The 13,884-nt window shown below is 37.6% G+C and overlaps 1 protein-coding gene across 4 annotated transcripts in view; it reads left to right on the top strand.

Moving 5' to 3' along the window:
* Positions 1-13,884, top strand: part of LOC150096480 (uncharacterized) — a 245,833-nt gene that overhangs the window by 161,389 nt on the left and 70,560 nt on the right. The window lies entirely within an intron of this gene.

Genomic DNA, 13,884 nt, shown 5'->3' on the forward strand with positions numbered 1-13,884 from the left:
GAAAGATAAGAAAGATAAGAAATAGAACCTTTAAAAATAATGAATATATTCTATAAACATAAAAATATACATTACTTAAATAAAAGAGCCAATAGGCTTCACTTCGGCGATGTAACATTATTTAAATTAAGGGGATATTAAATCCCACATTATTTCAAAGCTGAATAAGAAACTCAAAGATCGGAATCAAAGAGTTTCATGCCTATAACTTCAGTATTACCTGTTCTACCTACTCACTGATGAGACCTCAATAAAGGTTGAAATCAGTCTAGGTAGCGACCTTCCACTATAATGTATAACATCATACATCTCCTAGGAGATGTGTTTTACATTATGGGTAATACTACGAATAATGATCAGAAATTTACCCACCTTTGCAACAAGTTGCCCTAGTGTTGAACTACATGCTTTAGCTTACGCTACAATCCGCCGAAACTTTTATAATTTACTATATTCGGCATGAAACTCTTTGATTCCGATCTTTGAGTTTCTTATTCGGCATTGAAATAATGTGGGATTTAATATCCCCTTAATTTAAATAACATAAATATACATGGTGTGCAAGAGGACAAAAATCAATAATCACTACTTTATAGCAAATGAAAAATCAGCAAACCGCTTCCTAGATGTTAAAGTCAGAAGAGGACTAAAAATCGACACAGATCACTATTTAGTGCAGGCAAAACTAAGGTGGTGTTTCCACAAAACTGGTTACAAAAAATATACAAAAAAATAAACAAACTAGAGAAACGAAATCTAATTACAAAGTAAGACTACTAAATGATTCAAGTATAAGAAATTTATACCAACAGAGGATTAATAACTAGTCAAGCTTGGCGCACATGTGTAAGAAGAGCTCCAGATTGAGATAAGTATTCTTGGAATAATTAAGTATATATGAGTGTTTGTTTGAGTAAGAGCTGATGTAAAAGTTGTGTGCTACCATTATTATTAGTGTGGGGGATTTTGTTTTGCTTAAACTTAATTATGAATTCGTTGTTATTATTAGTCTTTGGAGTGATAACAGGCAGATTAAACATGGCGGTGGCTTTGTCATTCCATGATGTTAACTTAGATTTCAGTTGTTTCGTTAAGTGTGAGGTGTGTTATATGTATTCTTCCAATTACATAAATGATTTGTGGATGTTTAGGGCGGATGGAAGGAGGGTGTGTGCGAAGTGTGACCTGAATGAGGAATTGATGAATGCAAATATGAAATTGATGACAGAAAGTGTTAATAGCGAGAAGGTCGCGGGGCAAATGAGTGCACGTTCAAAAGAGAAGGATGGTGTGAAAGAGAGGCGAAAGAATGTTAAAAAATCAGTAAAAAAAGAAAACGAGTGATTTAAAAACCATAACGAATGTTAATAAGGACGAAAGTGAGGAGAGAGTGGCAGAAGGAAATGAAATTGAGAGAATGAATAAAACTGAAAAATGGCATGATGCAGGAATTGAAAGTGTGAAAAATCAAAAGAATGAATGATAGCAAAAATCGGATGCATGTTGGACCAAAAGTACTCAAGCACAGAAGGATGAAGGAGAGTGAAAGTGAGAAGAGAGTGTCGAGAGTTAGAAAATTAGAAAGAATGAATGATAGACAGAATGTGACACGAGATTCAGAAGTTGAATTGGATTGGATGAGAAAGAGATGAAATGGATCCAAAATTAAATTAAGAAAATTCGGGTAAAAACTATGAAAATTAACATGATGGCATGAAAGATGAGCGAGTGGCGTTATATGGTGACTCCATTATTAAAGGTGTGCTGGATGATAGGATGCACAAGGTATGTTGTCCAGGCGGTAAAATGAGTAGAGTGATTGAGGCATTGGATATGAGGAGGAAGCGAGTAAAGGAGTTGATGGTTTCAATTGGCACGAATGATTTGACAGAGAACAAAGAGCAAGTCAGAATGGATGTCAGGAGGCTGCTTAGAAGGATAAAAAATAGTGTGACAGGAAGGGTAGTCAGAGTGTTGCCTAGGTACGACTGTGGTGAGATGAGGTGGAGAGCAAGGATTATGAATGATATGCTGGTTGAAATGTGTGAGGAGATGGGAGTACAGTTTGTTAATGTGTGGAATGAATTTGAAGGAAGAAGTGAACTGTAAGGGAGCGCGATGGACTGCATTTGAGTGGTTATGGTGTGAGTCACTTGGAGAGCCTACTGCTGGAAGGTAGAGAAGTGAGTAGAGTGAGAGAGAATGAATCAGATCAAGCGGGAAGTGATGTAGGAGAGTAAGAGAGGAGAGATTGAAGAGGCGGTTATGAATGAGGAAGTGAGTGGTATGAATATAGAAAATGAGAGAATGGGTGTCCAAGAGGAGCAGGGAAATGGGGAGGCTCAGGGTGGACAGGGGTACACAGTGTGAGAAAGGTGGATGCTCCAAGAGGAGGTGAGACAGGAAAGAAATGGGATGACCTGGGATCAAGAGGAAACAATTGGAATTGAAAAGGGTTTTAAAATGAATAAGCAGAAAGGGAAATGGCCCCAGCCGAGCATAGAGAGATCACATCGAGTTAGTGGTACCAGTGAAACTAGCTGTAGATCCAGAAATGAGCTGTTGTGTTTGTATACAAATGCTAGAAGTATAAGAAACAAGGCAGATGAAATGGTTGCATTAATTGCGTCTGTTCACCCAAAGATTGTTGGAATAAGTGAGACATGGTTGGAAGACGACGACATCCTGATAGGAATAGAGATGGAAGGGTATGATGTGTTTCGGGAGGATACACGGGGTAAAAAGGGAGAGGGAATGCTATTGATGATAGACAAAGAGTTATGTCCATACAAAGTAGAGATGCAAGAGGGAAATAGTGCCAGTGGTTTTGAGGCAGTATGGTGTGAGATAGAGGTGAATGGAATCAAATACTTGGTTGGATGTTGTTATAGACCAGGTAATGTGGATAGTGGCGATAATGAAATGTATAATCAAATTAGTCAAGCTAATAAGAAAAGGGTGATCATTATGGGCGATTTTAATTATGACAATATACACTGGAATGATGAGATAGCAACTGGAAGTAAAGAAAATTAGTTTCTTGAGTTTTTGAGGGATAACTACCTCAGACAGTATGTAACAGAGGGCACGTGAGAATAAGGTCTTGGATTTGGTCATCTCATCAGTGGATGTAATTATAAATGAGGTGTCAAATCATCCACCAATTGGTGAGAATGACCATGAGGTGATTACGTGGGCGGTTTCTAGCAGTGTGAGGACCTCTGTGAGAAAACGGAACATGTGGAACTACAAGGGGGTGATTATGAAGAGCTCAGGAGACAGCTTGCAGGTGTAGCATGGAATGAGGAGTTAGCTGGAAAAGAGATCCGTGCAGCTTGGGGGATTTTCAAAAACTATCTAGTAGATGCAATGTCTAAATGTATTCCAAGGGTGAGAAGGTTAAATAAGGTAGGTGTGAGATGGATGAATAAAGAGATTAAGCATGCAATATAGAGAAATAGGGCATTGTGGACGCAGCATAAGAGAAGTTGAAATAACCAATTTCATGAGGTCTACAAAGGCCAGGCAAGGAGGGTGACTTGGTTGGTGAGGGTAGCTAAAGTGAGGTATGAACAGCAGTTAACTAATTAAGCCAAAAAGAATCCTAAGGAGTTCTTTCGATATGTAGCCAGCAAAAGAAAGAATGATTATGGAAGGATGACATTGATAGGAAAAAATGGTATAAAGACAGCTGTTGCAGAATGTGTGGTGGAGATACTTAATGAGCAATTCATAAAGGTCTTTCAATCTTGTGAATGTGACTTCATGGAGACATTGAGAGCAGTAGATGATGGGATGAGAGACTGACTGTAAGTGAGAAAGAGGTGTTTGGGGAGTTGAGTAAACTAGATGTTAATAAGGCTGTGGGACTTGATAATATAGCGCACATATTCTGAAGGAATGTGCCAGAGAGTTGACACCTGTCTTGACATATTTTTTTAATATGAGTCTTTCACTCGGTAAAGTTCCTAAGGAGTCGAAGGAGAGCAAGATTGTGCCAATTCATCAAGCATCAAACTATAGGCCTATCTGTGTGTCAGATGTTGCGGTTAAGTTGATGGAGAAGCGTGTGAGAACCAGGATCCAGAGTTGGGTTGACTACAATGGTATTATCTTTGATGGACAGCATGGATTTGCTAAAGGGAAGTCATGTTTTAGTAATCTACTTACTTATTACAATAAAGTGACTGCTTCCTTGGACAGAGGAGAAGGATACACAGTAATATACTTAGATTTCATAAAGGCTTTTGATAGAGTACCTCATGATAAATTGATACTCAAACTAGAGCAGATGGGGTTGGATATTAGATTAGTGCATTGGATTGGAGACTGGCTATCAGATAGGTATCAACAAGTTGTGTATGGGGTAACGATATCCAGGAAAAGGAAAGTCACTAGTGAAGTGCCTCAGGGATCTGTTTTGGGGCCATTACTGTTTAACTTGTATATTAACAATATAGGTGAAGATTTGGAGATATTCTTTTGCTTGTTTCACACTAACCACCCATAGTGGCCCTTCCCTTAATGCATAGCAGTATAAATGTCTGCAAAGAGATGTGCTTTGCATTATGGGAGATACTGAGACAAGGGATGATGGGAGCTTGGTCAACCTTTGCTCAGAGTTGCCTGGTGTTGCACTACCTTACCTCAGTCCTGAAGATATTTTCAGGTGCAAACTTTGTTTTCTTACACTTGGATAAAGGATTAAACTAAATTTATTATAGTCTAACCAATTGAGAAGATGTAATTTGCAGAGTCTGGTGGACAGGAGGAAGAGGGGAGATATGATAGAGACTTACAAGTTGGTAAGGGGTTGTTATAGGATCAATGCTGGAGAAGTCCTACAGAAAATAGTGGGAGAACCAGAGGTCATCCCTGGAAACTGTATAAAGAGGGTGTGAGTAGGGGAGTGAGGAGCATGTTTTTTTTGTGCAGAGTTGTGAATGATTGGAATGCATTGCCTGAGAGTGTGGTGTCTGCAAGGAGTTTGAATGTGTTCAAGGCACGGTATGATGAGCTGTGTGTGTGATAAAAAGACCTCCCAGATGAGTCTTTGACTCCATGAGATCTTGTGGTAATAATAATAATAATTACTTAGAAAAAATATAAGAAAATGAAAAAATTGAGAAAGAATGGATAAACAAAGAATAAAAACAAGAGAAATGCGATTTATGAGAACTGCAAAATACACATTATTAGAGAAACAAAATAATTATTATTATTCAGGCCTCCATGGAGTCAAAAGACTCATCATGGGAGGTCCTTCCTAGGAAACACAGTCTATCATACCTTCTTGAACTCATTGACTGTTCTTGCTCTCACCACTCTATCAGGCAATGTATTCTATGGTTATACCATCCTCCATGCAAAAAAAAAACCACTCCTCATCCTCTTTCTCACAGCTTCTTTCGTAACTTCCAGGGATATCCCTTTGTCATCATGATAGACTTCCTGCTGTTCCATCAAGCAAAAGAATTCCCCAATGTCAATCCAGTAACTATCTCTCAAGAGTTTTAAAAATCTCAATCATATCACCTCTCTCTTTTATCCACCAAACTCTGCAGTTCACATTCCCTCAGCCGATACTCATAACTAACATTGTACAGTACTGAAACCATCTTTGTTATTCGAATTTTTGTACCTTTTCCACAGTTAATTTATCCCCTTCAAATCCTGGAGACCAAATCTGAGAACAGTAGTCTAAGTGTGGTCTGATCAGGGTCTTATACAGCGGAACGATAACTCTTTTATCTCTGAAGGTCAGCGTCCTTCTCAGTATTGCATCAGTCCTCTGTGTTACTTCACCACCTTTGCAACATGTTCCCTGAATTTCAGTTTTCTATCAATCATCATCCCTCAGATCTCTTGTCTCTCCTTCTTCGTCCAGTACAACTCCTCCAATCGAGTATGCAGCCTCCCATCGATGTATCCCAAATTTCAAGACTTTAAAGTTTACTGCATTAAACCACTACCCTCATTTAGTTTCCCACCTGTCTAGTTTATTCAAATCCTCTTGCAGGACTGCCACATCTACACTATTACTAATAACTCTTCCCAGCTTCACATCATCTGCAAACAACTGAATATCCCCATGCAATCCATTGATATAAAGGTTAAACAATACAGGTCCCAATACTGAGCCCTATGAGACCCCACTTGTAGCCTTCTGCTTCCTTGATATTGCTCCACGATACACAACACTCTGATACCTATTGTCTGCAAACAACTGAATATCAACTTAACATGTGTCATCCTGTCAAATGCCTTTGCAAAATCCAAAAAATGGCAGTATATGCCTTTCCCTCCTCAACTGCTCTTGTCACTTTATTATAAAAGGCAATCATATTACTAAAGCAAGAGCGCTCCTTAAGAAATCCATGTTGACTCTCACAAATAATATTAACCTCATCTGCCCAATGCTATATATGGTCCCTCACTACTTTCTCCAAGATCTTAATAACTACTGATTAAACACAAACTGGCCTATAATTAGACACTTCCGGTCTGCTACTGCCCTTATGCAATGGTACTATCTTACCTACCTTCCTTCCATTCCTTGGGTATCTTTCCTGTAGCCAGACTTCCATCGAAAAGCCAGGTCAACGGAGCTGTCAGTTCTTTAACACATTCTCTCAAAATCCATGGTGAAATACCATCCAGTTCCACAGATTTACTGACATCCAGAGTACTTAATATTTGGAACACACTCTCCTCTTGCACGTGAAACCTCGATCCTGCCCTATCCCTCTAGTATTAAAACTTTCTTCTCCAGGTTGAAATACTCTAATAAAGTGTTCATTGAACAACTCCATTATGTCCTCTGTATCAGTCACTCTATTCCCAATTTTATTCCACAATGTCATTCTTCCACAATCATATCTCCTCCTACTGGCCACATAGCTAAAAGAATTTCCTAGAATTTTCTTTGTATCTTAGTGCCACTCTTCTCATATTCCAGTTTTGCCTTCCTTACCATACTAGTCACTCTCCTCCTGGCCTGAATCTTATAATCTTCATGCATCTGCTCTCCATCATGTTTGATATTGTTTGTCATCCACTTTACATAAAATTATGTCTTCTTCTTCACTCATGGAACACAGCTTACTATTTCTGCTAACAAATATTCCTTCATAATTTCCCAAGCACTTAATTATATCTCGGCCATCCAATTCTGCCCTCCATGGAACTGCCCCAATTGATATGCTTGGGGCAGTTCCATGCCCTTATAATTCCACATACGTTACCTTTTCTTTGATACTTTTGCATATCTATTCATCTTCCAAATCAAAAATCACATGGTCACTCTCTCCAACTGGGGGAGAGATGTCATCTCAGTTATTATCAGCTCTTCAGGTGCGATGACCAAATCCAAATCTCTTGAACCTCTTGTTCGCTTTATTACATGTTGCCTAAGACATTTGTCCTTCAAGAATTCTAGAAATTCAATTCCTTTATTACTACATGCATTTCCCTCTTCCCAACTTATATTGCTGTAGTTAAAATCTCCCATAACAATCATTCTTCTTGTACTTGCCAAGCTCAACTGCCTAAACATCTCTTGCTCCCCACCCTCTGTGCTCCTTGGTTTGTAGCAACACTCCACTAAATATCCTGTCTTGCCCACCTCTACCTCGCACCATATGCTTTCAAAACCATTAGTGTCACTGCTTTCCAAAGTCTCCACTCTTAGAGGACATAAGTCATCACTTATCATAAGCAGTACTTCACCACCGTGTTCTTCATTCCTATCCTACCGAAAAATGCTGTATCCTGCTACTTCTATTCCTGTTATTGTATCATCTTTCATCAGCCACGTCTCAGAAATCCCAATAATCTTTGGCCAGGCTGATGCTATCAGTGCCACCAATTCATCTCCTTTATTCTGGATACTCCTGGTATTAGTATGAAGCATAAAAATGTCACTGCTTCTATACCTATCATTATCCCCTCTAGACTCCACTGGACTCGTTACCTTATGTCATTCCCCTTTCCCCAAGCACCCATTCCCACAAGAGGCCACCCCTGCTTCCATCCACCCTAGGAATTCTAGTTTCCCTACATTGACACGAGTCGTTCAGAAAACAGCAATCTCTCCAGATGCCTACGTCCTTCCTCATTCAAATGTAAGCAGTCTCTCACATACAATTCCTTTCTGAGAATAGAAAGGAACTCGATGCTCTCCAGTTCCTTTCTATCCATATATTCCAATCCTCTGCTCTGACACATTCTGGCTATTATGCTATTCGTTATTACTTCTCTTCTGCTCAGCTCGTCATTGATGCCAGTATGGCAGTGATGCCTGGATGGCAGGTAGAAAGAAAAAAAAGGTTAAAGGAGAGAGAGAGAGAGAGAGAGAGAGAGAGTGAGTGAGGGATGTAGGTGAGCAGTCAATAAACAGAGTGGTAAGAGCTGTGATGTATGGAGTCTTGATCCGTGGTGTGCAAGATAGGATGCCAGATGAGTGTTTGCCTGGAAGAATGATAGAAAGTGTGACTATGGCAATTAAACAGGGTGAAAGGGTGGATGAGATGATTGTGATGGTGGGAACGAATGACTTGAGAGGCAGTGTTAATCAGGTGGCGACAGATCTGAGATTCCTGCTTGAGGTTGTACAAAAGAAAATGCAGAGAGGAAAGATCATACCTGGATAACACACACACACTATCTTTCCTCTCTGCATTTTCTTTTGTACAACCTCAAGCAGGAATCTCAGATCTGTTGCCACCCGATTAACACTCCTCTCAAATAATTCGTGTTCACCATTACAATCATCTCATCCACCCTTTCACCCTGTTTAATTGCCATAGTCACACTTTCTATCGTTCTTCCAGGCAAACATTCCTCTGGCAACCTATCTTGCACACCACAGATCAAGTCTCCATACATCACAGCTCTTACCACTCTGTTCTTTGACTGCTCACCTGCATCCCTCACTCTCTCTCTCTCTCTCTCTCTCTCCTTTAACCCTTTCTTTCTTTCTTTCTACCTGTCATCCTGGCATCACTCTATCCCTGGTTCCATTACTTCCTTGCATTCATCTCATTCCCTCTCTCCTACTGTTTATATTCTATCATTCTCATAACTCTTTCACATTCTCTCTCTTCTACTGTTTCTATTCTCTCCTGTTCTATCATTCCCATAACTCTCTCACCCTCCTGCTCTGATTTGCCTTGTATTCATCTCTTCAATTCGCCTAATCTCATCTTTCATACTTCTCATCTTGTTCCCAAGGCATTCCCCCTCCTCTTTCATCTCATCTATCTCTCTCTGCAAGTTAGCCACTCTTATGAAAGTATGCTCTACTCACTATTCATTCTCCCAATTAAGACCATCTCCAAAAATTTCACAATCATTCAAACTTTCCGCACTTCCCACTGTTATTTTTTCATTCATATTTCACTCGTTATTCTCACCCTCTATCGCACTACTTGTCTCTCTAGGTTGAGATTCTCCCGCCCCTTATGCAATGAGGTTGGTTATGGTAATATCTAACTCACTAAGTTCTTCCCATTGCCTACATTTTGCACATATATGTACTCTCCCTTCTCTCACCTGCCACATATCCAACTACTGGGACGCATACATACCACTAGCACTGCATGTCACAAAATCCTATAGTATGTTACACAAAATATAGTCCTTAAATGGGGGAGGACTTGGTGACACTCCATTTGTAATTGGAGCTGCGGCTGCTGCCATCATTCAAATAGTGCCGAGAAACTACTACAACTAAACGCTCTACTATATTATGTTATATGCTATACTATAAGCTAATTTACTTATGTGATACTATAAGTATAAACTATATTTAACTATACTAAATAACTGAATAACAAAAACTTATCTTCTATTCCACCGTAGATGCGTCAGACTCTGACCTCGCCTTCTCATAACAACAACTAAACTCCAAAAGCAGCACCACTGAAGGACACTTGTATTACTGAAAAAAAGTAGCACATTTGGCAACAGAAGTCACACTATACATTGATTAAAAACTCTTTTTTTTTTTTAGCACATCTCAAATCTACTGCTGTGTTCTTCAGCAACTCTAGTGCCACTAAAAAGGAACAAAGATATTTTAAAAGAACTAAAAACAAAATCAATAGAATAAAAAGTAAACAATTATAAACAAAAATGGATAGAACATGTAAACTGAATGGCCAACACCCAATATCCTAAATAAATAACAAAATATAAACAATTTGTAAAGAGAAGGCCAGGTAGATCTCTAATTAAGGGTATTAGATGAATAATGAAACTGGAACAGATCAATATGGTCTATATCCATAATTAGTGTTATGATAATAATCAGAAATTGCTTAAAATATTTATAATGTACAAGGACAAAGCAGCAATGATCAGTTCAATAATTGTTCCAGGTGTGCAAAAAGGATATTTATATATATAATAATAGTATGTTGGCATTTCCACAGAATCTGAAGACTTATCACAGAAAGTCCATTATTCACACAATACCTATATCTCCTAAAACTCATTCAATGTCAAACACTTATGACTATCTCTAGCAACCCATTTATTCACCACAATCCAAGCAAAAAATCTAGTCTTCATACTTTTGCTTACCACACTCGAATGTAACTTCCAGGGGTGATCCCTTGTTCTCTCCCTTCTTGTCATGTATTGAAAAATTTCTTCTGCATCATTCTTATAAAACCCCTTTAGTAAATGTCACTTCTTTTCTTTTCTGCCTATCAACTAAACTTTGTAACCCACAGAAAATTTTGTAATCTGTCTTCTTAGAAAGCATGATTTTACATTAAGACTACTTGCCTTTGGATCTGATCCACCACTTCCTCAGTCCCAGGAAATCCTGGCAACCAAGTCTGTGCAGAGTAGTCAAGATGTAGTCATATCAGAGCCTTTGTAATGCATGTTAATAACTTTCTTATCTCTTATAAAGAACTAGTTGATCAACTTATAACCAAGTACCACAAGCTGGTGACCAAGATATAACTGAAGATTCACTTCATTCTAATCTAGATTTTTTCCCTGAAAGCCTTGGTGCAGTGAGTGAGTAATGGAGCAGTACTAGGGGAAATTAGTTTGTTGGCATCCATGGGTCTGTTGGTTTATTCAAAAAGAGAGAGAGAATAAGAGGAAATGAAGTATTTATAAGTACTTGTAAATTGTATTTTTAACATTTTATTTTGTGTTTTCTTATTTTTGTAAATATAGTAGAACATGCAAATATTCAAATTTTAGTTATTTATATTCATCTTGCAAAAATAGTTTGCTTTCTAATAAACAGTTTGTTTCTTAATATCACTGACAATAATTAACTAATCTTATATTTTGGTATGCTTCTAACAAAATCCTAATGTGCTGGGAAAAAAAAGTAAAAAGTTCAGTTTTTAAATTATAGAATCCACCTGCTTTGATACTACTTACAAAATCTGTGTTGATAAGTAATTGGAAGAAAGGAGTGTAAACATTGATGAAAAAGTATTTGACCAATTCCATAGTCTGAAACAACTTAGAGGGGAAAGAATTCAAGTTTTTTTTTTTTTTAAAGAGAAACTATTACATGTGCAATGAAATACATATTTTAAAAAATTTCTCCAAATGTGGAATGAATTTTAATTTTGCATTTCTGGATACAGTGCAAATGTGAAAAGGGTCTTCTCATTGCTAACTGCTCAGTGGATCTGAGATAGAAACCAGCTGATTATAGTTCACTGCAGTATATAGTGCTTAGCACAATGTGAAAAATTGTAAAAGATGTGATCTAAACAGATTTTCATTTATTTTTCATTTTATTTATTTATTAAAACTCTCCTAAGTCCGTCAAGATTTTTTGGAGGGGATTAAGAGCAGCAACATGCCTACCTAGAGAATCATAGACATGTTCAATAGGATTTTAAGGTCAGGAGACCTGTATGACCATTTCGTATGTATGATAGTCTCTTGTTGAAGATATTGATTTATGAGTTTCACTCGATCAGGATGAGCATTATCATCTTGTAGGATAAATGTTGCACCTGCATACGGATGAACATAACAGTTCAGGACCACATATCTGTAATTTGCAGCACTCATGGTTCTGCTAGGAAGCACTTACAGGCCAGTGCATCTACCCAGCAAGATGTCCCCCCCCCCCCAAACCATCACACTACTTCCACTATAAGTGTTCCTTTCATGGATATTAGAAGGATGATAATGTGTCCCCAATTCTCTCCAGATCAGAGCATGTCTGATATAATACGAACCACCATTGGTCTTGGGTCTAGTTGACATGGAGCCTGGCCCATTTCAGAGGTTCTCTCCTGTTGTGTGTGCAGATGGAGGGCACACAGACCATCTTTGTGAAGCCTTCTACACAGATACAATAATCAGAAGCAGATACCAATGTCCCTGTAGTCCACGCAAAGTCAGATCATAGTTGATTTGGAGTAGCATAATAATAAATAATAATGGCCAGCCTCTAGTCGTATGATTGCTCACCATCTGAATTCATTGGTTAAACGATGTCTTGCTGCCATATCGAAGAATTTTCTATCACAAAATGTCTTGTTCTTAATTCAGGCACAAAATAGAAGCCCTTCTCTGAAATAGCCACTTTTATATTGTGGATTTGCATGCCATTCATTTGTATGTGACAACTAGACTCAGCATCATATTTTACATAATGTATTTGACTTTCATATGTCTCTTTCCTTTCTCCCCCTGAGTTATCATGGTTTTTTCTCTTTGGAATTTTGAAATTTATGGAAACCAGCATACATTGTAAAAATAGGTTGTATAGGTTGTAAAAAGTTTTTGTTTTCACTTGGTTACAAAGCAAATTTTAACAGACAAGAAATTATATTCTTATTTTAATCCTCTACCCAAGCATATAAGCAAACAATTTGCATGTGAAATATCTTCATGACTTGACTACTTGTATATAGAGGTTGTTGCTTTTGTAAAGGCTTAATACAATAATATAATTTTCTTGTTTGTTATAATTTACTTTGTAACCAAGGAAATAAACTCTGCACAACTTTCTCTGATGCAAAGTATTTTAATAATATGATGATACACTTTTTTTGTTACTTCTTTATGGAAAACATGATTTTTGCTTTGTTTTAATCTTGGTATCTTCCTAGGTCTAGCTCCCACTGATGAGACACCAATAAATGTTGCAACTAGTCTTAGTGAATCTTTCCATTATGCATAGCATTATACATGCCCAAACAGAAGTTTGCTTTGCATTATGGAATAATAAGGCAATTGATGTGAAATCAACAATCTCTATATAAAAATAGCTTAGACATGACGATACTTCACGTGCAGATTTTGTTCGCTTACATTCAAGTAAGGGATTAAAGCAAGAAGATAATTTGTCTATTATAATTTACACGTGTGACGTTAATAACCTATAACACAACAGAATATGCAGGCAAGTGAACTGAAGCTCACTCAGCTTGAAAAGGTCTTACAGCTTTCCTTGTTTTCTTGAAGTATAATGCAATTTTCTCAGAAACTTTCAGTAGATTTATGGCATACCAGCATGCATCCATCATATGTAAGTGCATAATACAAGTCATTACTACAATATCCTCTACTAACTCCATACATAACTGTAAACAGCCAAAGCAGCAATGGATCCTTGCAGGAATGACAGATGGCAATGTTTAGTAATGTAGTAATGATGCTGATAATCTACTAAAAAAAATCTTTCTTGTAAATAACAATGTTTTTATAAGCTGTTGTGTCTTAAGTGCTAGATCATCAGTTTCATTTGCATAGTTGTCCTGTATAATTACTAAAACCATCTATAGTTTTAGTGTATAATTATTCAATAATGTTTGGGATGCTGTTAATTTTTTGTCTTATGCATCTGTATTAACTGAAGGTAGATAACTTTCAACGATCTTTCTTCTT

Source organism: Typopeltis vanoorti, chromosome 18 (assembly GCF_054136105.1).
Source record: "Typopeltis vanoorti isolate ZY-2024b chromosome 18, IOZ_Tvanoo_1.0, whole genome shotgun sequence".
NCBI lineage: Eukaryota > Metazoa > Arthropoda > Arachnida > Uropygi > Thelyphonidae > Typopeltis > Typopeltis vanoorti.